We start from the raw sequence: 26,433 nt of genomic DNA, 5'->3' as shown, positions 1-26,433 counted from the left end.
GCTGAGTCAGCCCTAGGCTGAATGACTGTATTTGCAACTGGAGTGGTGGGAGGATATGCACCTGGGCCTGAATAGGGCTGTGCCTGCCTTCCACAATGCTGGCTCCACCTCCTGCTGGGCGGCTGACGACCCTGCCCCTCACTCTGAAAGGAAAGGAGAAGCCAGGAAAATAAAATACTCAGGAGACACCCAGAACTGGTTCAGACCGGGCTCAGGGCCCACTTGCACAAAGAGAACAAAGACTTTTAGGGGTATAAGTACAGGACCCCTGACAACAGAAAATTAGATCATCCTGGAATCAAGAAGGAACCTCTACCAAGGAGAAAGCTGAAACTGAAGAAGGAAGACTGTCCTGCTGTTGCTCTGTTGGACTGACCTGCTGTTGCTTTGCTGCCAAGGAGAGGGGAAGGACTTTGCTGTGGTGCTGTGTCCCCTGTCTTGAAGGAATCTCCAAGGGCCTGAAAAGAGGTGGCTCCCTGTTCTGAAGCTCCAGGAACAAAAGGACTTCACCCCCAACTTCCCTGAACTCTGCTGAGAGAGTTCTGTCCTTCCTAGAGTGCTTGATCCAGTTGTGGGGCCTCTGGAAGTTGTACCTGTGCTGGGAAGCTTGAAACTAAGCTTGAGAGACTTTTGCATATGAAAAGTGTCGCATCGCTCGCTTGCGGAGCGCATCCCCGACAGTGCGAGAAGATTCCTGCCGCTACGAAGGCCGAGATCGTCGCAGCGTCTGACGCCGCTGCCAGAGCCATCGCATCCTTCGTTTGCGAGACGCACCAGACCGGTGCGGGAAAGTCAAACATCGCTGCGAGTGTCGTCGCAGAGCCTGTCATCGCTGGGTGAGATCGCCGCACCGCTTGTTTGCGGACCGCATCACGTCGCTGCGAGCATCGTTGCAGAGCCATCGCATCGAGGAGCTGCGAGAGAGAGGATCACCGCTGGATCGCGCATCGTCGCCCCCGGAGATCGTAGCAGCCCCTACGAGATCGTCGCATCGTGCCTTTGCGAGAACAAAGTTCCTACGAAACCTACGTACTGGAATCCATACAAGTGGCCTTCCTCCCCATACAGACCGGTGGTGGAGCAGTGGAGCTGTCGCAAACGCCTCCCCAGGGTCTCAGGAGCAACGCATCGCTTGTTTTCCCCCGCACCAGCTTCTGCTTTTGGAACTTTGTTGCAACTAAAAGGTACTGTGAGTAAACGTGACGCAACTGTGAACTTTTCACGCATCTGTAGAGAATTCTATCGCAAACTAGAGAATTCTATCGCAAACCTTAAGAACTCTTTTGAAACCATATTCTTGAACTGAGTATGTTGGATTTTTGTCGTTTTGGTCTTGTGTAGTTTAGATTAAATACCTTTATTTTTCTAAACTGTTGTGCAGTCAGTTGGTGGTGTTTTCACTGTGTTACTGTGAGTGTTGGTACAAATACTTTAAACATTGCCTCTGGTTAGCCTAGACTGCTCGCGCCAAGCTACCTAGAGGGTGAGCAGGGGTTATCTCAGAGGGTTTCCTCCTTACCCTGACTAGAAGCAAGGGTCCCTATTTGGACAGTGGTACCTACCCCTGCCAACTAGAGACCCCCAGTTCTAACACCAACTGTACTGGATACCTCCCAGGCCAACTTCAAGTTACTTATATGGCCTCCAACTGGTCACTCTACGCCATCTTCGGCATTGTCAGTAGCAAGGTCATTTATTTGGTGTAGAGGTTTTCCCTTTTTGCTCAATTTAACCTCTGAATCATATGCCATGCTGTCCCATAGTATTCTCCTTGTATTTGGAGACTGAAGATTAGAAAGTCTTTTTTGATGGCTAACAAAGAAGACGGTTAAAGAGGCTAGAAGAATGTTTTTTCTCTTCAAAGCGATGAAGTTTGTCTTAGAGTTCTGTGAAAAAATATGACTCCTTCCAAAATAAGTGGCAAAGCAGCATACATCTGAACTGCATCTGTATGCCAATCTCTACTGCAGACTCCTTCTTACAGCAATAGTTGCACTTTCTGGCAGGACAGAAATACGTACAAAGAAATTTCAGACTGGAACTCCAACTTCCTATGTGATAGTGATAGTAAAATGATTTGTAGAGTGCACAACTACTCAAGAGTGTCCCAGTGCTGTACAGTCTGTGAAAAAGAAGCAGAAGCTGATGGCAATCACTGAGAAAAAAGACAGGTCTTGAGCTCTTTCTTAAAAACAGCGTCAGCCTTTTTATGACACAAGTCAAAAGGGAGCTTGTTCCATCCTACCCAGAAAAGAAAATGAGCGACTGCCCACTGTATGAATGAATGAAGTGAAATTTGTATTGCGCAACTTAGCCCAAAGGCATCACGGCGCAGCCATAAGAACCCTAGGGACCTTGGACAGATGGTTGCCAGATAAGCGTGAGACTCTTTCAAGGCTGTAAAAGGTGTATTGTGTATTGACTGTCTAGTTTGGAGTGACATGGGCTTGGGATGTGCATTCATTGTAGACAGCCAATTGGGGATGGGGAGGTTTCTGGTGTGTCCTGTCTTTCCTGGATGACTCAGAGCTGAGCTGAATCGACCTGGGCTGCATTTAGAGTAGTGGGAAAAGTTTTCCTTGCACCTGAATAGGCCTTGTCACCTGTGCACAATGCTGTCTCAACCTCCTGCTAAGAAGCTGGACCAGAGAGGACAGAACTAGCTTGGCTTGAGCTGAGAGACTTTTTGCCACAAGAGAACAAAGGAAAATGTGGTATAGATATTAGGGCCCAGAACGCCAAACTTTAGAACTCTTTTGGATCAAGGAACCTTCCAAGAAGACAAGCTGGAAGAGCTGTGAGTAGGACATACCACTTTGCTGTGTGCTTTGCTGGGTTGGCCTGCAGTGGCTGCTTCTGAATTGGGTAGAGAAAGGATGGACTGCACTTTCTGCAACTTCTTTGTTTGAGTTTCTCCAAGGGCTTGAGGTAGAGCTTGCCCCCTGTTCAAGAAGTCTCAGGAACAGCAAAGACTTCAAGTTCATCTGCCACCAGCACTGGGAACTGTGTGCTGTGTGCTGCAAAAGCAACCCGATGCCTTCAAGGATGCCAGCTCTGTGCCCTGAAGGCACTGCAGAGGGCACCGTTGCACTTTGCACTGCAACCCTGGTCTCACCAATTGACGACGCTCGCCACCAAGCCGCTGCTTGCCCCGTGACCTGTGGGCACCACACTTAGTACCACCTCGCTTCACCCTGCCACCCTGGTATCCCCGATGCCGCCGCTCCACACTGACATCGATGCCGCTGCTTGCACTGTGGTTTGAGGGCACCGCTTGTAAGTTACATTACTCCCCGCCCCATCCCACATCGCAGCCTTGGCCTACCAACATCAGCCCCAATGCCCGCTGACGCCATTGCTCCTGTCTTAAACCTCATGGAGTTCGATTTGCAACCTTTGTGACTTCAAAGGCCTGACGATTCCTGCACCGACCTCCGGACCTGACACCAGATAACGCTGGCTCTTAAGAGCTCACTTCGACATCTTACATTTCTAAATGTACTGTTGCAGGTCTTCCCGAAACTGTAGCTGGCCCGTGCCGCCACTCTCAGCCAGAATTGTGTAGATTTGTTGTTCACGACACTGTGATAGCCGCGGACGGAGCTATCGACTTCATGGAACTGGATTTTAAGTCAATTTTGCTTATTGATATTTCTAAGATCGGTATGGTGGATTTTTTTAAATAGTTTTTGGTCTTGTTTTGCACAGATAAAATATTGGATATTTTTCTAAAACTGGTGTAATGTCCTTTTTAAAAAAATATTTTTTATTTATAGTTTCACAGCAGCAAGATTACATAAATCAATATATAGTATACAGTGTGTACCAGTACATATAAAGGAAAAAAGAGTAGAAAGCATAAACCAATAGTTACAAAAATAAATAATTCAATAAAAAATTGGTTCAACCCTCATAATATTCACAAAAAACACCCTAAATATTTATACAAATCTGACATTTCTTGGGCCCTTTAACAGAAAATAAACCCCATTCCAACTTGTATAAATTATAAATTTTTGCTCGCCAGAGTTCAAATGATTGGGGATCTTTCTGCAGCCATACACCAGCGTTACAAAGGCGAGCCACAGTCATGGAGAAGAAGACCAGATATCGATGTTGATATAACACATTCAGAGGACTGCTTGCAGGCAGCTTCCCTAGCACCATCATAGCGGGAGCAATAATCAAAGGAAGATTTATGACCAAAGACAAAAACTTTTCTATATCTGTAATAAATCTATGCAATTTATCACAACTAAAAAAGATATGTATGCTATCCGCATTGTCGTCCCCACAACGGAAGCACTTCCTATCATGTCCATCCCCCCATTTAGCCATCCGTGCGGGGGTGTCGTATAAATCAAATAAGGTGTTAAAAAACTTGAACTTTCAAATTTGCTGACATTAATGACTCCCTAGACATTACAATAATTTCCTTAACCGCAATATCTGGTTCTCCCAACTCTCTAGACCATTTACTATTGTGTTTATCCAAATCGTCTGGTCTATCGGAAAGCAAAAACTGGTATAAAGCTCCTATTTTAGGCTGTCGTCTAACCATCTCTACAAGAGAATGGGGTACCATATTGGAATTGGTCCGAAATAAAAAATCCCTAATATGCAGGAATGTAAAAAACTGTGCTTTAGGCAAGCCATATTGTGAAGCTAATTCGTCAAAAGATTTACACACCCCATTAGCAGAATAGAAATTCCCTAAGTGCCTAATACCTTTCTTTCTCCAGCCCTGAGAAATGTCATCCCCGAATATTCCCGGTAAGAGCTTTACTGCATTCAAGGGCGTGTAATATGATATTTTCCCCAATGAATTCAACATACGTAGTCATTTTCACACTTTATAACCACTGTCCAAAACTTTAAATCGTGTTCGTTTGAAATAGCTGCCATCCACTTCTGTAAATAAGCACTGTCTGGCAATTGGGCCCATAAGAATTTCAAACATTGTGGGTGCAGTGGCACTATTAACAGCTCCTTCCCCAGTAATTAACACCCATATTTTCAACAAAAAACATGTAACAAAATATAGAGCAAAATCAGGTACAGCTAGGCCCCCTCTCTCAAGAGGAACGGTCATAAATTGCATCGCGCGTCTGGGCCTACCCGGGCTCCATATAAATTTGCCACAAATTGATTGCAGATGTTGTAGTCTAGCATTTGAAACTTCCAAAGGTACTGAGCGGAATAGGTAAAGAACCTTGGGTAGGACATTCATTTTAATGATACTGCAACGTCCTATTAGTGTAAAATACAGACAACCCCACCTATCCAAAGAGTCTTTAACTTTATGAATAAGCAAATTCCAGTTTGCTTCCATCAATTCGGACATAGAAGATCGAATTTTTATACCCAGGTAGGTCACCTCTTTAACTACCTGCTCATCAATCCATAAAATACTGTCAGAGCACGGAATTTGCGTTTTTGACTCATTAAGCTTGTACCCAGCAATCAAGCCAAATTCTGTAGCTAACCGCTCAATCTCCTCGATCGTGCGAGGGGGATTCACAGTGGTCACGGCTATGTCGTCCGCGTGAGCAAAAACAGAAAATTCATAATCAAAAACCCGAAATGGAGGAATGCAGACATTATGAGATAATTGTTCTATAAAAGGATTAATATAAAGGGCAAATAAAAGGGGCGAACAAGGGCAACCTTGCCGAGTACCCCTAGTTATAGTCACCACATCCGATAACAAACCCATTACAGATATTTTAGCAGTGGGGTCACTATACAGGGCTTGCAAAGCTACAATACATTTTTCACCAAAGCCAATTTTAACCATCAGTTGCCACATATAATCCCATTGCACGCGATCAAACGCTTTCTCTGCGTCCAATAAGATCAACACTAAATCCCTCTTTTGTATCCCAGCAATGTCAAATAATGTTACAACTTTATTAACATGTGCAACCGTACCCCGTTGAGGGATGAAGCCATGTTGATTTAGTGAGACCAAAGAGGTGATAACTTTAGATAATCGATTGGCCAAAGTTTTAGAATACATTTTATTGTCACAATTTAATAAAGAAATTGGACGATATGATCCCACTAGCTCCGGGGATTTACCCTTTTTACAAAACACCGCGATCGTGGCTTCTGACCATGATTTAGGTGGATGCCCTATCTGTGCCATTTGAAAAACCTTTAGCATCTCATCTTTGATTAAATTGAAAAACAACCTATAAACCTCTACAGAGATCCTATCGGGTCCTGCCGCTTTCCCTAAAGCTAAGCTTTTTACTGCGTTTTCTAATTCCGTCATAGAGATCGGAAGATCAAGTTGCTCTGCAAAAGAAGGATCTAGTTGTTTCACTCCCTCCTGGAAAAATACACTCTGATCCCCAACAGATCCCCTCAGCTGAGTATAAAGAGTGGAATAAAACTGCTGAAAAATCGAGAGTATCTGTTGAGGATCAGACTGCAACAAACCATTCTGATCCTTCAATGCCTGAATATTTCGAGCGGATTCCTTCATGCGGAGTCGCACAGCCAGCCGTCTCCCGATAGTTTCCCCAAATTCATGGTTTTGCCACTTGAATATCAAATATTTTCTAGCATTCTCGGCACTCCAAACCCCCAAAACATTAGTGCGGTGTTTAGCGACATTATTCAATAACTCAGAGACATCATTCTGGCCTGAAGCAATCCCTATGGTTAAAGCACCTTCCGTCTCTCCCAGAGCCTCATAATGTCGAGCTAACTCCAACTTAAGTTTCCTCTGTTGAAATAAGCTAAAGCTAAGGACTTCCCCCCGGAAGCAGGCCTTAAAAGTATCCCAAACAATAATAACAAATGCTGACAAATTATTGTTTACAAAAAAATCCTTAATCCAATTACACATATGTTCCTTAAATTCTTCATTTATACACAATTTCCGATCAAGTGTAAAAGAATTATATATAGGCCTCCTCCTAATTAAAGCTAGTTCTAGAACAAAAGGAGCGTGATCAGATGAGATCCTTGGATACACTTGAATAAGTGCATCAGTTAACAACGAAGTAGGTGCAAAAAAATAATCCAATCTTACTATTTTTTTATGTGGATAAGAATAAAAAGAAAAGCCCCTATCGTGTTCCTTTAATTTGCCCCAGACATCCACCAACCCCTGATCGCAAATTAAATTATAAAGTGCTTTAAAAACTTTTGGTTTTCGTCCACTATATTTCTGAGGGCCATCCTGTGTAGAGATTGATTAGTTAGATTGATATTTATATCACAACAGATTATCAAAGGGTGCGACCATGTAGCTAATTCAGTATTTAATTCAACTAAAATCCCAGGATCAATTAGATGATACAAAGCATGATCTTTATCCCTCAAGCCCACATTCAGCTATGGCCCACCGCCCAAATTTATCCGTCAATGTCCGACCAATAGTAACAAAATTACGTCTAGCTAGAACGGCTACACCACGAATCATACCAGTTTGACCAGAGGCAGATATTAATGAAAATCCCAATTCATTCAATATATCTCGCTTGTGCCAAGTTACATGGGTCTCCTGTATACATAGTAAATCCGGCCGAATGTGTCATAACTCTGCAGCCATTTTTTTCGCTTTGCAACATTATTAAGACCCGACACATTCAGTGAACAGATTTTTATTCCATCACGTGACATTGCTATCACTATATTCCCAAGCACTCAGTCTGACTTTAAAGGAGCTGGGCTCCCTACCCTTTGGTACCAAAGATCTATCTTTTTCTTGTTTCTTGCAATTTAAGCATTTTCTTGCCGCTCTGAACTTTTTTCCCTTTTTGTTCCACCTAAGTGCTGCCCACCACCCTGCCCATTCCTACCCTAGTGACCCCCCTCCCTCCACCGGCCCTCAAAACCCTCGAAACCCCACCCCCCCCTTAACGAGGCTTTAGGACACATAGTCCTGTAGATGCGAGCTTACCAGGCCCCTTGCCTTTCCCTGTAAAGTACTTTGACAACCATAATCTCAATAAAAAAAGAAAAAAAGTCAAAGCGGAATAGCATGGAGCGGGAGGAAGAAAAAAAACTACCAATAGCATGTAAGCTCCCTAATCCACCCTAATCAACCCATATTATATAACTAAACTATACAGAGCTACAAATTCTTTAGCTGGGGCAATGCTAGTGAAGAAGCTCGATTGTTCCTTAAACACTACCTTCAATTTAGCTGGAAACATTAGGAGAGCTGAGGCCCCTTTAGACTGTAACTCAGGAATCAGTTGGCGAAATTGCCAGCGAAGCTCCACCGACCGTTGGCACGGATCTGGACGTACAAAAAAACTCTACATCGCCACCTCTTCCCTTCTTATCAGGTCTAGCATTTGTAAACACTTCCTCCCGTACCAAAAAACTATTGAATGATACCAACATAGCTCTAGGTTTAATTTCCTGATCAGGCCACAGCTAAGTCTTAAAAGGCAATCTATGTACACGTTCTATTTCACGGTCCCAGTCCCATCAGGTCAAATCGGGGAAAGCTTTCTTAAACAAATCAACAATAAACCCCCTTGGATCTTGACCCTCTTTCCCCTCCGGAATCTGAAGGACCCTCAAGTTATTGCGTCGGTCCCGGTCCTCAATATCGGTTAACTTCCAAATAGTGTCTTCTTTAGTAGCCAAATTTAATTCTGTAGCCGCCTTGTGATGTGCCACTCATCTTCTAGTGCAGATATCCGAGCCTCTGCCTCATTAAATCTTAATACAAAATCTGCATGTGATTTGACCAACCGTCTTACTGAGTTCTGTAACTTGCGACATGAATTCTGAACCCTTTGACTTTCTTCTCTCGTTTCATCCCTATGCAACATAATAGAGCAATAATTCAAAGCTAGAAAAACCTCCTCCCCCTCAGCCCCTCCCTCTTAGAGCCCTTGGGTCAAAGGTTTCAAAATAAGGTCTTTCTTGGCACACAAATCAAGCTTCCTAACAGTCTTAAGCTGTCCATCCTCTGATTCCTCAGCTGCTTCCAGCAGTAAACTGCTGTGATCACTTCCGTCCATCATTGACAATTGGGCAGAATATTGCATTGCCAAATCCTCACTCGAAGACGTAGATTGCTCAGAGAGAGAATAAAAATCTCCAGAGTCTGCTTTGGGAATTAATATGCCCTGCCCTGTTTCCTCCATGATGGGTCCGCTACAGGCACCCCTTTCTAGCCGTACCACAGATCTCCCTGCGGCGGCCAAAAGTCCAGCAGACTCCAATGCACTGTCACTGTGGCCCACATTCGAAGCAGTAAGAGCAGGGACCACCGAAGAGCTCAAATAATAGGTATTAATAGTACTATCCAGCGCAGTATTTGCCCTATTATCAGTATAATCATTATTAGAATCATTAACTGAGTCCATAGGAGCACCATCACTAACACTAACACTAGCACATCCGAGCGCTGCTTCAGTCATTACAGGGATTGAGGTCTCAACAGTCTCCATTCCATTAACTTTTCCCTTTTCCATATCTTTTTCTTTGATGCCGGCGAAAAATGCGGGTATTTTCTTTCCACTCTGACCACCCTTTGACTTAATTCCAGCAGAGGCGGGTTCTTGGGCTTTACTTGAGGCAGAAATATTTTTGAAGCTTTGTACCGTCTTCCCCCTCACCTGTATAGCCGCTCCAGAGTCCTCCACCGCCTCTACAACACCCTCCTCCTGTCCGCGGGGCTTGCCGCGAGAGCCCTTCGGCGGCATCGCGGCAGACTGCTGAGGCTTCACTGAGCAATCAAGTAACGGCCTCCAGGTGTGCCACGCGTCCAACAAGAGCAACGCCCAGAGACTACGCCGAGCCTGCCGAGTCCGTGCCCGCTCCGCTGCGAAGAGACACAGCGATAACCACAGCGGCATCAGAATCCAGGAATCAGTTCAAAGAAAGAGGCCGCCAAGTAAAATCCGCGTTTAGCATCCGCCAACAGCCGACAGCAGCAAAAGAACTCCCTCCGTCACTCCTCTACTCCATCCGAGGACTCACAAACAGGGTCATGCAGGAGACATCCGCTTAGGCGTCCACAGCGGTCGCCATCTTGCCTCCAGTCTCGTCCGGTGTGATGTCCTTTTGTAGGGTTTTCACTGTATTACTGTTATGTGCAAAAGCTTCACACACTGCCTCTGAGATAAGCCTGACTGCTAGTACCAAGCTACCAAGGGGGTGAGCAGGGGTATTTTAGAAGTAAATTCCCCTTATCCTGACTAGGAAGAAATGTCCCTACCTGAGCAGGGTAACAACCTGCCAACTAGCCAACTAGAGACCCCCATTTCAAACACCTACCCTTTCCAGTTATGATCTAACAGTGTTTTGAAGCAAGGAGTAGTGTCTACCGCCCACCACCCAGACATATCCCTTGATGATGTGACCTCGATATCACTGCTCTTTGTGGTCTCACAAGTGGTAGTGGTGCAGTCACCAATGTTCTTTGTTCGGGTTCAAAAGATTTCTTCTTCTGGATTTCTCACTTTCTTGGTTGAGAGACTTGCAACCAGTTTGGAACTCTGGCATATTTATTAACAATGTTGGTTACAGAAATTACTTGGAAGGGGCCTTTCCATCTCGGCTCCAAAGAACACTTCAGAAAGTGCTTCTTGATCACAAACCAATCACCAGGATTGAGGTCATAGCAATGCTGATGTGAACCTTTTGTGGCGGCTGTAACCTGGTAAGAAACAGAATGTACCACATCAGCCAATCCTTTGCAGTAATCATGTATAATATCGTCTGTGATGTTATTAAGTGCATGTGCAGGTACGGCATGTAGCCTCATTGCACATCCCATCAGTATTTCATGCGGCGATAGACCAGTCCTTCTATCAGGGATACTTCAAATACTCATCAGCACCAAAGGTAAAGCATTTGGCCATTTCAGTTATGTTGAAGCAAAGACTCCAGTTAGTCGAGACTTGATAGTCCCATTCAGTTGTTCTACTATACCCAGACCAGTCTCTGTTCAATCTGTAATGCTGTTCAAATCATCTTCAGGACTTCATTGTTAAAGTGGGTTCACCTATTTGATTCTAGAGAAACCACTATTCTGCACCTGGGTATTAATTCTCACAATAACAGTATTGTTACAGTGAGACTGTCATTTCTACTGGTTGGCTAGGCTTCCACCCACCTCGAGAAAAGACATATTATGACCAGATCCTATCCTAGCCCATTGCAAGGAGGCACCTAAAAAAAAGTCCATCTGCATACTGTTGAAAGGACCACCTGATCTACCTATGTGACTCAGTGTAACGTGTTCTTTTCACTGTATTCATTTGTTGACATGTCACACATTGATGACACACTTTTTCTGCAAGTGTACCTCACTAGGTGTGTGTATCAGTGAAATTACTGTGTCATTGTAAACCACAAACTATCAGGGAACACTGGCCTCCCATCAGCTGACATCCAGATATCATTTGCATTTTTCTGGCAACCTGATCTGACCGAACTCATAAAACATTTTGCTGTACTCTTTTCAATTCATCCCAAGTATCTGTCACGGTCATCAACATAGGCAATGAAGAGTCCTCCTCAGTCTCACATGCGAAAGTTCCATTAAATGTGCAGGTCAGTAAGGCACAATATCGTGCAACTGAATAAATATATCTATTTTCCATGGCAATGTAGCCAATGCCATTTTGATGGGCAGCACACTTAACAACTAGAATTTCTGAAGGCAACTGGAGAGCTCCCAACAAGCGTCTCATCTATTCTATACATAATTGGGATTCCTGAAGAGGTCATAAAACCTCTTTGTGACCACAATTACCCAACATCATGGACAACGCCAAAACCCTTATTTAAGTAGTTAAACTGCATGCTCTGGAAAGGTAACCAATTCTGCAACTTGTGCTGAGGTAAACTCTTGAAGCCATGAAGCTTCAATTACATCATTTATTGTACACGGAGCATAGCTGCTGTAAATGTACCTTCACGGTTTCTTAGACATAAGCCAGATATTGAACATCTTTTTGACAGTAATTCGGTTTCCTTGGAGACACCTTATGTCCATTCTTAGTCAGGTGATTCAATAACGCAATGTTATCTTGCTTACAAGCTTCTCATGTCTCTGATACCACCAATAGGTCATCACTATATTGCACGAGTACTGATCAGAAGGGCATCATTAATGACTCTAAGGGCCATATTATCAAGAACGACTACAACATTATCGTCGCTTTAGTGGCAGGAAACTGCCGCTAAAGCAGCGATAAGGGGCTTGATAATATGCCCTTGAGAATAGCCATAGAAGCCCAGGTTGTATGTTATTCACACCTGAACCACCCAATAAATATTTATTAATTAATAAAACTTTAAATAATTTCCACCCTCTACCCGAACACCACAATACACACATACAAATGATTACACAATTTCCATAACTAATTTAACAATATTAAATTATCATCAACAACGTATTAAATAATTGAAATTAATGTACTTCCCACCCTTTTCCACTATAGACCTCACAACTCACACCTCTAATTAATTAAATTATGTCCATATTTAATTTTTAATTAAATAATTACCATTATTCAACAATTATTAATTTTAAATATATTACTTCACACCCTATACCCCTATAAACCCACAAACCACTCCTATATAATCGACACAATTAACATAATTACCAATTAATTATTAATAATGATAAAACAATTTATAATTAATATTAAATGAATTACCACAAACACTATAAAATAGACATAAAATAAATACTAATAAATAAATAAAATAAGTTATTAAAATGAAATTACTACCCTCCCTGTTCACCCACAACTCGCTTGTAAAAAAAATACAATTAACATAGTTATCAATTAATTAATTAAAATGAATGTCCCATTAATAATTAATAAAAAATATTTAGAAATACTAATAAATAACAATTAATAATTACCTTATTATAATTAAATACATCCTACCCTATTCCCCTATAAATCCACAACCCGCTACAGAACTAAAAAACGCAAAATTTAATTAACATAAAATTAATTACTTCTAAAATTTAACATATATTTTAAAAAAGCAATACTTATACAAAAAAATTAGATCACATACTTTTAGAAAATATACTAAAATACATCACACTAATATAAAAATCAATATTATAAACAAAGATATTTTTACAAACGATATGACTGACTTCAACATTAAAAAAACGATATTTCTTGCCTTAATTTCGATATTCTGGACCACGATAATCTTGCAGTCGATATTCTTGTATCACTATATTTGAACTCGATATTATGGTATTTCGATAATCACAACTCGATATCCTGTCTGTGCGCCGTTTAAGACAACGGTACATTGCCATGCTAAATGCTAAAAGGTGGCATTTTCCTCCCCGGAGAAAGCACATTTTGCTGTCCTGGTAGGGTCTATTCTGTGAAGCACTGCAGGCGTCGCATATGTACGATGTAAAAAATTGAAGTGCAGCAGTTTGAATCTGTGATTACATGACGCCCATCCAACCAGGCCAAATGCAAGATCCCAATCAGAGTTCTCAATCGTGGTTCCCAGGTCTGCCTCCCAAGCCATCATCCCTTGGTAAGGGATTTTTATCCTTCCTGAGAGCTTTATAGAAAAGTGTAATAAGGTGCCTGCCCTCACTCTTCTGATCAAACCACCCAGAATATGAGAAGGCAGTGCAGCCGCCAAGTGGGTGCGCCATATCTCCCTAGCCATGTTATCTAGCTTGGCGTAGTGGAGGAAGTGGCCCTATCCCACGCCAAAGGTGTCTTGTTCTTCTTAAAACGTAAGGAAAGTCTCCCCTGGATAGCGATTCCCCGCTAAAAGGCACCCCCCTTCCTTCCATTGTTCTATGGACATATCCTGCTCCAGGGACCAAAAGGGTTCAAGATCCCAAATCTGTAGCTTTCTGTCAAAGGGGGCCCTGCGCAATACATTTTCACTGCCAGATCCCACACCTGAGCCATAGGTATGCTGCAACAAATAGGGGATCGGATCCCGGTGCGGGCACATCTTATCAATAGGCGTGGCAAGGTGTCCTTACCAGGAATAGCCCACAACAGTCGCTTTTCCCAATTATCTGTGTCTGTCAGCCATCGAGCAGCATGCTGGAGTTCTGCTGAAAAGTAGTTGCATATTCGGCAGTGCCAGTCCCCCCTCCTTCTTGTCCCTCTTGAGTACCAGAAGAGCAACTCTGAAGTGCCTCCCGGCCACACCAACAAAATTAAAAGGCTATTAAAGCGGTGAAAGAAGTCCGTTCAGAGTACGAACAATGAGTTCTGAGTAAGGTATAAGCAACAAGGAAGAAAGACCACCTTAGCCATGGTCGGCCATCCGATCACTGACATGGGCAGCGTCTTCCAAAAATCAATCGACCCGGAGAGGTACCCCAACACCCTACCCACATTAAGGCACTTGTTGGTGTCCTTTATATGAGCAACTATCAGACCCAAGTAGCGAAAACTTGTCCCCTCCCAGCGAATCCCGAGCTCGGGCAAATGTTCGGGTGGTATTGTGGCCAACCTCCCCAGAGGGAAAAGTTAAGTCTTTCTGATATTGACTCGCAGGCCAGAGGCACGGCCAAAAGCCACCATATGTCTTATTAGGAGTGGGACCGACTCCCCGGGTGAGTGGAGGTATATCAATGCGTCATCTGCATATAAGGAGACAATGTGATTCTGTTCACCCACACACAGGCCCTAAGGCTCAAATTCCCTGCATAATAAAATTGCCATCGGCTGGACAGCCAGTGCGAACAGGAGCGGCGAGAGGGGACAACCTTGTCCTGTGCCCCTACCGGCTGCCGATGCCCCTGACACCTCGCCGCCTACCCAGATCCGCACCATAGGGTACATATGCCTGTTATTAAAGAAAACTAGCCTGGACAGTTAATACCTTGACAACTACAGACTGAGAGTAAATAGACCATTCCTGTGCAATTTAATAGAAAGAGCTTCCTTTGGCCACATGTCACAATTCATTGAAGACAATTCCCTACTTTCCAACTCTCAAACTGGATTCAGACTAGCAAGAGGCACTGAATCATCCCTAATCTCAATGGAATAACCTTAAAAATACCAGTAAACAGAATGGAGTTGCTGCCCTATTACCTTTGGACATTTCAGAGTTCTTTGACACAGTTGATCATGACACACTAAATTTAAAGGCTCAAGGAATCAGAAATGGAGGGCACAGCTCTCACTTGGATCACATCCTACCTAGACAACAGAACAAATAGTATCCATACTATATTTCTCCATTCTCTTCAAACCCGTAGAGCATACAAGCAAGAGTCCCCCGAGGCTTAATTATCTTACCCGTGGCTTTTGGTAGAAAAATAAAAATACAATTGAAAAGATTACAGATATATTTCAATTCTGTTCAACCTTTACCCTCTCTCTCCTCTCTATGTCTCATCCCAAACGTTTCTGACTACTATGAAGTGCCAAATATCTATTCAGAATCCCCCCTCTTTTTGTATCCGATTCATCCAATAGGCACATATTCCCACAACTCCTAATAACTCAGAACCTCCTGTTTTTAATCCACTTCCATTATTCTATCCCTATTCAAAACACTACTAAACGCATGAGAACTCTTGAGCATAAACTTACCACAACTAACACAGCCAATAGGCCTGACCTTTTTTTATTGCTGATAGCACACAATATCTACATCAACTTTCTCTTATACACACACATTGTTACACACACAAGTAGCACTAGTGGTTTTGATGGTCTAGTAGGTGTGATGGTGGTGGTATTGATGCTGAAAGTAGGGGGATAATGGTGGCAGCAGTGGTAATAGTGGTTGTAGTAGAAGAGATAGTGGTGGTAGTAGTGATGATGGTGCTTCTGGTGGTAGCAGTGATGGTAGTAATGACAATGGTAGAAGTGGTGACAGGGATAGCAGTGGGAGTGATTATAGTGGTGATAGCAGAGATGTAGTTGTAGCAGAAGTTACAGCTTTGACAATGGTGATAGTGGTAGTATGTGTAATGATGGTCGTGGTAATAGTACTATCTACAATGGTGGTACCTGTTATTGTGATAGTTCTGATGTTAGTGGTATTTGTGGTGATGAATGTGGCAAGCTTGGTATTAATAGGGGAGATTATAGCGGTAATGATAATTGTGATGGTGGTTGTGGTAATGGTGGTAAAGTTAGTGTTAATTGAGGTAATATGGTAGCAACGGTGGAGGTGGCAGTGGTAAGGTTAATGGTACCTGTGGTGGTAATGGTTTTGGTGGTAATGATGTTGGAAATGGTGATGATAATAATGTAGGTGGTAGGTTGTAATGGTGATGACTGTAGTAATGGGAGAGGTGGTAGTGTGGGCAATAGAGGTGTAGTAACTGCAGGGTGGTAATGATGATAGGAATGTAGTGGTATTGGTTAGTGTAGTGGAACAAAATGAATAATAATGATCAAACAATTTATAATTATTATTAAATGAATTACCACAAACACTATAAAATAGAAATAAAATAAATACTAATAAATAAAATACTTTATTAAAATTAAATTACTACCCATCCTGTTCACCCACAACTCGCTCCTAAAAAAAATACAATTAACATAGTTATCAATTAATTAAAATTAAAATTAATGTCCCATTAATAAATTAATAAAAAATATTTAGAAATACTAATAAATAACAATTAATAATTACCTTATTATAATTAAATACATCCCACCCTATTCCCCTATAAATCCACAACCCGCTACAGAACTAAAAAACGCAAAATTTAATTAACATAAAATGTATTACTTCTAAAAATTTAAACACATATATTTTAAAAAAGCAATACTTATACAAAAAAAAGATCACATACTTTTAGAAAATATACTAAATACATCACACTAATATAAAAATCAATATTATAAACAACGATATTTTTACAAACGATATGACTTACTTCAACATTAAAAAAAGATATATCTTGCCTTAATTTCGATATTCTGGACCACGATAATCTTGCAGTCGATATTCTTGTATCACTATATTTGAACTCGATATTATGGTATTTCGATAATCACAACTCGATATTCTGTCTGTGCACCGTTTAAGACAACGGTACATTACCACGCCAAATGCAAAAAGGTGGCATTTTCCTCCCCGGAGAAAGCACATTTTGCTGCCCTGGTAGGGTCTATTCTGTGAAGCACTGCAGGCGTCACATATGTACGATGTAAAAAATTGAAGTGCAGCAGTTTGAATCTGTGATTACATGACGCCCATCCAACCAGGCCAAATGCAAGATCCCAATCAGAGTTCTCAATCGTGGTTCCCAGGTCTGCCTCCCAAGCCATCATCCCTTGGTAAGGGATTTTTATCCTTCCTGAGAGCTTTATAGAAAAGTGTAATAAGGTGCCTGCCCTCACTCTTCTGATCAAACCACCCAGAATATGAGAAGGCAGTGCAGCCGCCAAGTGGGTGCGCCATATCTCCCTAGCCATGTTATCTAGCTTGGCGTAGTGGAGGAAGTGGCCTCATCCCACGCCAAAGGTGTCTTGTTCTTCTTAAAACGTAAGGAAAGTCTCCACTAGATAGCGATTCCCCGCTAAAAGGCACCCCCTTCCTTCCATTGTTCTATGGACATATCCTGATCCAGGGACCAAAAGGGTTCAAGATCCCAAATCTGTAGCTTTCTGTCAAAGGGGGCACTGCGCAATACATTTTTCACTGCCAGATCCCACACCTGAGCTATATGTATGCTGCAACAAATAGGGGATCTGATCGCCGGTGCGGGCACATCTTATCAATAGGCGTGGCAAGGTGTCCTTACCAGGCATAGCCCACAACAGTCGCTTTTCCCAATTATCTGTGTCTGTCAGCCATTGAGCAGTATGCTGGAGTTCTGCTGAAAAGTAGTTGCATATTCGGCAGTGCCAGTCCCCCCTCCTTCTTGTCCCTCTTGCGTCCCTCTTGAGTACCAGAAGAGCAACTCTGAATTACCTCCCGGCCCACACCAACTTAATTAAAAGGCTATTGAGGCGGTGAAAGAAGTCCGTTCAGAGTACGAACAATGAGTTCTGAGTAAGGTATAAGCAACAAGGAAGAAAGACCACCTTAGCCATGGTCGGCCATCCGATCACTGACATGGGCAGCGTCTTCCAAAAATCAATCGACCCGGTGAGGTACCCCAACACCCTACCCACATTAAGGCACTTGTTGGTGTCCTTTATATGAGCAACTATCAGACCCAAGTAGCGAAAACTTGTCCCCTCCCAGCGAGCTCGGGCAAATGTTCGGGTGGTATTGTGGCCAACCTCCCCAGAGGGAAAAGTGAAGTCTTTCTGATATTGACTCGCAGGCCAGAGGCACGGCCAAAAGCCACCATATGTCTTATTAGGAGTGGGACCGACTCCCCGGGTGAGTGGAGGTACATCAATGCGTCATCTGCATATAAGGAGACAATGTGATTCTGTTCACCCACACACAGGCCCCAAGGCTCAAATTCCCTGCATAATAATATTGCCATCGGATGGACAGCCAGTGCGAACAGGAGCGGCGAGAGGGGACAACCTTGTCCTGTGCCCCTTTTGGCTGCCGATGCCCCTGACACCTCGCCGCCCACCCAGATCCGCACCATGGGGTACATATGCCTGTTATTAAAGAAAACTAGCCTGGACAGTTAATACCTTGACAACTACAGACTGAGAGTAAATAGACCATTCCTGTGCAATTTAATAGAAAGAGCTTCCTTTGCCCACATGTCACAATTCATTGAAGACAATTCCCTACTTTCCAACTCTCAAACTGGATTCAGACTAGCAAGAGGCACTGAATCCTCCCTAATCTCAATGGGATAACCTTAAAAATACCAGTTAACAGAATGGAGTTGCTGCCCTATTCCCTTTGGAAATTTCAGAGTTCTTTGACACAGTTGATCATGACACACTAAATTCAAAGGCTCAAGGAATCAGAAATAGAGGGCACAGCTCTCACTTGGATCACATCCTACCTAGACAACAGAATAAATAGTATCCATACTATACTTCTCCATTCTCTTCAAACCCGTAGAGCATACAAGCAAGAGTCCCCCGAGGCTTAATTATCTTACTCGTGGCTTTTGGTAGAAAAATGGTAGAAAAATAAAAATACAATTGAAAAGATTACAGATATATTTCAATTCTGTTCAACCTTTATACTCTCTCTCCTCTCTATGTCTCATCCCAAACGTTTCTGACTACTATGAAGTGCCAAACATCTATTCAGAATCCCCCCTCTTTTTGTATCCGATTCATCCAATAGGCACATATTCCCACAACTCCTAATAACTCAGAACCTCCCGTTTTTAATCCACTTCCATTATTCTATCCCTATTCAAAACACTACTAAACGCATGAGAACTCTTGAGCATAAACTTACCACAACTAACACAGCCAATAGGCCTGACCTTTTTTTATTACTGATAGCACACAATATCTACATCAACTTTCTCTTATACACACACATTGTTACACACACAAGTAGCACTAGTGGTTTTGATGGTCTAGTAGGTGTGATGGTGGTGGTATTGATGCTGAAAGTAGGGGAATAATGGTGGCAGCAGTGGTAATAGTGGTTGTAGTAGAAGAGATAGTGGTGGTAGTAGTGATGATGGTGCTTCTGGTGGTAGCAGTGATGGTAGTAATGACAATGGTAGAAGTGGTGACAGGGATAGCAGTGGGAGTGATTATAGTGGTGATAGCAGAGATGTAGTTGTAGCAGAAGTTACAGCTTTGACAATGGTGATAGTGGTAGTATGTGTAATGATGGTCGTGGTAATAGTACTATCTACAATGGTGGTACCTGTTATTGTGATAGTTCTGATGTTAGTGGTATTTGTGGTGATGAATGTGGCAAGCTTGGTATTAATAAGGGAGATTATAGCGGTAATGATAATTGTGATGGTGGTAGTGGTAATGGTGGTAAAGTTAGTGTTAATTGAGGTAATATGGTAGCAACGGTGGAGGTGGCAGTGGTAAGGTTAATGGTACCTGTGGTGGTAATGGTTTTGGTGGTAATGATGTTGGAAATGGTGATGATAATAATGTAGGTGGTAGGTGGTAATGGTGATGACTGTGGTAATGGGAGAGGTAGTAGTGTGGGCAATAGAGGTGTAGTAACTGCAGGGTGGTAATGATGATAGGAATGTAGTGGTATTGGTTAGTGTAGTGGAACAAAAGATTTCCCATAGACTGTAAGGAATTCTGTATACGCTTTCATTTTTTGCATCTCGTATTAATTTAACATTCAATATGCAATGCTGCTAGTATTTTGTTCCAAATTTTCTCCAAAAACATCATCCTGGAGAAATAATTTTAGCAAATGTTGGTACAATAAGCTCTCTCTTCTTCAAGATCTTTATTTTGGTTTGCCTTAACCATTAAAGTTTACAGTAAAATTATCACAATGTATATAGCAATTACAAACAATAAATTAAAAGAAGAATAATTCATAAAATGCCAAAGAGATCAAATTCTTTACATACAGTAGCTAAATTGGAACTTGATAATGTATGGGTTGTAAAAAATTAAAAAGACATAAGATTCTAAATGTATAATAATCATTTTAAGGCAATGTATGTTAAAATCACCATTCTACAGGAGCACTTACTCATAACGTTTTCTGAAAGCCAGAGACTTTTATGAAATTGCCTTCAGCAATACAAATATTAAGGTTGGCCAGTGAGTGAAAAAAATTAAAACCATCAATATATGTGCAAGGGCGGATTTGCCTTAGTAATGGGACTAAAAATGTACTCCTGTCCGTCGTATATAAGGTGCAGAATAGAATAAAGTGCAAGGTGCTTTGGCTCGTAAAGTTGTCACACCGACAAGGTGTGAGCTTATCAGCCCACTCTCTTTGATGTGGAAATGCCAATGAAATCTGGAATCTGGATAAATAAAATCTAGCCTGCAAATCAGTGGTAAAAGTTAAATGGTATTGCAGCGGGGCAAGGGGCATCTGTAGTGGAATCTGATGGCATAGACATTGAATAAGCTCTTTCATTTTGGGAGTGTTTTAACAGAGCTGAAGCACTGACGTGTTTTATTTTTGTGTTTGAAACTTTGTATTTCTCTTTTGAAAAATGTACTGTTTGCCTTACCACAGTGTGAATATTTTATAAGCAAATTTGGGGCTTTGAGCTCACATTAACCACTTTATAATTATTTATTAAACTAATTCTGCAAATAAGCATTGGAAACATCAATTGGTCTGTTTTAGGGGTATGCTCAGTGCTTAGTTTGTAATAGAATATAAGCCATTTCCCAACACTCTGCTCAGAAGTCCGCAGCTGGTGAAATTAAATGTTGAAGTGCAAAATACGACGTAGCTGATTTATATCGGTGGACAGGTTACTGCATCACAATGGTGACCGATATCCTGTCCACCGAAATATAAATCCTATAGAATATAATGGGATTATTATTTCGGCAGAAACCTATCTGCCAAGATATAAATCTGAACCTAAAACTACAGTCTTAAATCGATTTTAGGCCCTTCTAATACACTACCAGACACTCTTTGGAGTCTCTGCCCCTTTATCTCACTGCTGCAGGTTCCTACTTTATCTTCCTCCATCTTTACGCTTTGTTTCATTTGCCTTGCATGCTCTCCGTAAAGGTCCGATGCTCAAAAATAAATGCCTGTGGCCATCGCCAGTTCAAATTAAGAACTGGGTATGCTCGTTGCTGTATATGTCTGGATACCGTGACTGAAAACTCAGAGATACTGTTCATTGCTTTCATTTACGCGTAATGCGTAGTGTCACACATTTAACAGTAGACTACAACTCAGAGAGAGACTGGAAGTATTGAAATGTCCTTTTACTTCTCCTCACACGGTTTTCCTAGTAACACCCTTCTCTTATCCTCCCCACCCTCATCCTCCTCATTGTCCCAATATGGCCACCACTCGAGTTAAGGCTGGAAGTAACTGCTTCAAAATCATTTATCCTCCCAACCAGACGAAAGCTTCAGGAAAACGTTAGAAGCATAACACTATTGAACGTTTCCCTGATTCCCTTTTTATTGATCAATTTTACAATGGTCGGTTTGGGAGGCTCAAAAAAGATCTCATTTTTTTCACTCACAACACCCCATCTTGGTCCACTAGCTTATACAATTCCCTTAACGTCACCTCCTCCTCCTCTATCCCTCATGTTATGTTATGTTATGTTATGTTAGGCGAAATTTATAGAGCGCACTGACACCGTACGTTTCCTGGCGCTGAGGGTGCAGGGATTGTACAGTAGGTAGATTAGCCGGTCAGAGTGAAGAGTCTGGTTTTTAGGAGTTTCCTGAAGTTCAATAGGGAGTCACTTGATTTAATTGGCAGGGGAAGGGAGTTCCACGGCGTGGGAGCCAAATGGGCAAAATGACGGCCGCCGAACTTTTTAAGTTTTATGGTCGGAGGGACCAACAAGTGGAGGTACGCCGACCGGAGATTACGCACCGGATTGGTGCTCCGCAATCAGGGAATTAAGGAAGGCAGGGCTGGAGCAGTGAAGGGATTTGAATATCAAACAGCCGATCTTGAAGGCTGCCCTTTGTTCGATAGGCAACCAATGTAGTTTGCGCAGCAGGAGTTTAGCGGATTGCCACTTTGGGGTTTTAAAAATGAGTCTGGTGGCCTGGTTTTGTACGATTTGGAGACGGCGGAGCAGAGATTGCGGAAGTCCATGGTACAAAGAGTTTGAAAAATCGAGGCGGGACAGCACCAGGGAGATTACAACCTGCACCAAAGCTGCATGCGAGAGTAGATGGGCAATTCTACGAATTTTGCGCAGTTGGAACATGCAGGAGGAGATCACCGCCTCCACTTGAGCTTTGAGAGAAAGCTCAACATCGATGACCACCCCAAGACTCTTCACCGAGCTGGCTGGAACAGGGGGAGGGCCCAGCTCTATAGGCCAGAACTGGGGGCCCCAATGTGCAGGACTGTTACCAGGGAGGATGAGCTCCGTTTTTCCGGGATTTAGCTTGAGTTGATTTTGGTTCATCCAGTGCTGTATGTGAAGCATGACAGCTTGGAAACAGTTTGCAGCGTCAGGGGAGTTGAGGGGGAAAATAATTTGTAAATCGTCGGGCATAATTGAACACAACGATGTTCCACCTCTTCAATGAGTGGATCAGAGGCCGCAGGTATAAATTAAATAGCAGAGGGGAAAGGGAGGAGCCCTGAGGGACTCCGCAAGTCGAGGACACCTTGGGGGCCCTGAAGGGGCCCAAACGGACTGCTTGTGTTCTGCCCGAAAGGAAGGACTCGATCCACTTGAGGGCCAGGCCCTGGACGCCGGCCTGCCTGACACGGTGGAGAAGGATGTTATGGTCCACCGTGCCCAAGGCAGCCGATAAGTCCAGTAGTACAAGTGCCTGAGGTGTCCACACGTCTGCATTACCCCTCAGGGCATCCAAAACTGCCAGAATCACAGCCTCGGTCGAATGGGCCGGCCTGAACCCCGCTTGATTGGGTTCCAGGTAGCAGGAGCTTTCAATGAAGTGGGAGAGGTGGTTGATAACATGGGCTTCGAGGAGCTTGGACAGATAGGACAGAAGGGAGATGGGGCGGTAATTAGAGGGGTTTGCGGGATCAGCACCGGGTTTCTTCAACAAAGGTAATAAGATGGCCTCCTTGAAAGAGCTAGGAACCGTGCCAGTGCTAAGAGAGGCATTCAGCAGAGGTAATATGCCATCAGGAAGAGAAATGCAAACGTCCCGGAGGACAGAGGGTGGGCAGCAGTCATTAGGAGAGCCTGACTTGGTATGGGCCGCGAGCCTGGCCAAAGAGTCGGAGTCAAGGACGGGGAAATACGTGAGAAGCATTTGATTGATAGGAGAGGCGTCCAATGAGCTAGTGGAAGTGAGGGGAGGAATGGCATTCTTAATGTCAGCTATTTTATCGAAGAGTTTAGAGAATTACAGGAATCTTGGGTTGGGACCTGCGTGGGTAGGGTTCGGTCGTCCGTGGTGAGCTCATTCATAACTTTAAAAATCTCCTTGGATTTGTTGTGGGCGGAAAGGATTCTATCAGAGATGTGTGAGGATTTGGCCTGAAAGATTGCTCTTTTGTATTCTTTGCGGGCTGCGACAAAGATCGCTCTGGCGACGTCGGAATTATTGCGTCTCCAGATCCGCTCGAGCTGTCGCTCCTTCAGCTTCTTAGCTTTCAAGGCACAAGAGAACCATCTGTGAGAGTTGCTGGGTCTAGTGCGTGGGAATCTGGAGAGAGGAGCGAATTGGTCACTAGCCGATGTTAACCAGTTGGTGATGTTCCCTTCTATTGAACCGACGCTGGTGTCAGTGTCGATAGTGGGACAAGTATTGGCCAGGCAAGCAAAGAAGCCTTGAGAGTCATATGAGCTCCATTTACGTGAGAGCCCGCCAACCGTGGGGGGAGGTTTGATCTTGCCACTCACCGTGATGGTGGTATCGATCAGATCGTGGTCCGAACAGATGCAGGGGGAAATGGCTGGGCTAGATAGAGCTACATCATAGGTCCAAATATGGTTGAGGGTATGACCCTTGATATGGGTGGGCAGGGAGATTTGTTGGACCAAATTGAGACTGGATAGGGCTTCAAATAGTTCCATGGCATGGGGGCCGGCTTTGTCATCATTATACCAGTAGTTGAAGTCGCCAAAGAGGGTGACTCTGGCATGATGTGTCATGAGATTTGCCAGCTGTTCGCACAGGGAGATAGGGAAGGAGGGCATGGGGAAGGGGGGGTTGGTATAGGACTATGACCGTTAGTGCGCCTGACTCAGTTTCTAAGCTGATGACCAAGTTCTCTACCTCCGGAAGAACGAGGGAGGCCGTAACAGTAAATTTGAATTGTTTTTGTATAATGACTGCTACTCCCCCCCCCTGAGCGCGGCGTGAGGGACGATTGGCGTAGAGGATATAATATTCTGGGGGGAGTGCCGCCAGAATATCGGGGTGGGAGTCTGCAGTGAGCCAGGTCTCTGTGATTAATAAGATGTCAGGTCTTTCAGTGGCGAGGAGGATGAATATGTCTGTATTGGGTTTCACTAAGGAGCGTGTATTTAAATAAAATACCCGAATGAGTGTGTCATTCCTCGCAGGGTGAGTAATCATCCTACGAAAAATGCAGGCAGATTTAATATGCTCAGCTATGCCGGGAGAGAGTGGCGGGTGCTTGAATTGAAGTTCCCTGAGGAAATTGGCAGTATATGCAGGAGGGCATACAGCGTCTGCGGCCACTGGGCCCGGTCTGGCGCGGACGGGCGCAGACGGGCTTGCCTTTGGCGCGCCTTCGGCGCACTGTCGGTGCGCCCACTGCGCCCGTCCGCTGCGCTCCCTGTAAGGGGGGACCATTTTATAGCAGCACGGGCGGGAGGGGCAGAGCACTAGTCCGCTCGCCTGCTCCTCACCCAACTAAAAATGTCCCCATCTGCGTGTTTCAACGGCTCCCTTACTATCTCGCTCTATAACAACGGTACTGTCATGATCCAAGGCAAAGACACCTGTCTTTCTCTCTTTGATCACCTCTTCCCCTCCCTACTGTCACAGGGATTCTGCTCCTACACAGAACTGTGCATAGAGACTTGGAACCTCAGTGAATTAGGGTGTGCCAAAATTCAACTTAGTACCCAAAATCCCCTACCAGACTAGCAATCAGTGTCTCATTGGTTCTTACAAACTCCCAATGTTTAGACAACCCAGAACATGGACTTAGAACACCTCAGGTAACGTGGAACACATGAACACTCTTTCGTTATACAAAAATATCAATCCAGAACGAGGAGTAAATGAGGACACGTGCACATTTGAAATGTTTATTTTCTAATGCAGTGTTCTCAAGCGCAGTATCTTAGCTAATACAAGCAAACATATTATAAGAAACAAAGTAATCAGCATAGTAACTAGTCCATAGAATACAAACGAGAAAGCATGTTAAAATGCTAGAGGAAAGAAGGCTAAAGGAGCACCTAAATCTTACCCTCCCTTGCTAGTATATTATATTATATCTAAGACGTTCTCTTTGGGTTTTAGCAGGGCGACCCCATACCTTTGATCCAAGTGGTAAGGGATCACATCATCTTCCACCAGCTCTCTGCATTCGGAGCATCTACAAGTGTGTGTGTATGCTCTGTGTAGTGCAATATAAAACGTGCCTAAAGCCAAAGTTGGCCACAGCTGCATGTATGTTATGTCTAGAACGTGCGAAGATCAGACCTCACAACAACCAATGTGTTGAAATATCCTTGAAGGCCTCGGCACTCACTGTACAGACATAGCTTACAAAGCAAAGCTGATACAATAGCAAAACATATTATTCTTGTGTAAAGCAAAACATTCTACTAGGCTCAAAGCTTTAATAACAATATATGCCATGTGCAGAAGCAGCTGAAAGGTAAAATGGCGTTTAAACTCCTAATAAGCTCATGCTATTTTAACACAGTGTGAAGGCAAGGCATATCTATATGACACTACTACCCTCTTCTGTGACTGGGTCCTCCCCTGACGCTTCATCTAGCTCCGG

The sequence above is a fragment of the Lissotriton helveticus genome, chromosome 6 (genome assembly GCF_964261635.1).
Source record: "Lissotriton helveticus chromosome 6, aLisHel1.1, whole genome shotgun sequence".
NCBI classification, from domain to species: domain Eukaryota; kingdom Metazoa; phylum Chordata; class Amphibia; order Caudata; family Salamandridae; genus Lissotriton; species Lissotriton helveticus.
This window is presented reverse-complemented; position numbering follows the sequence as displayed.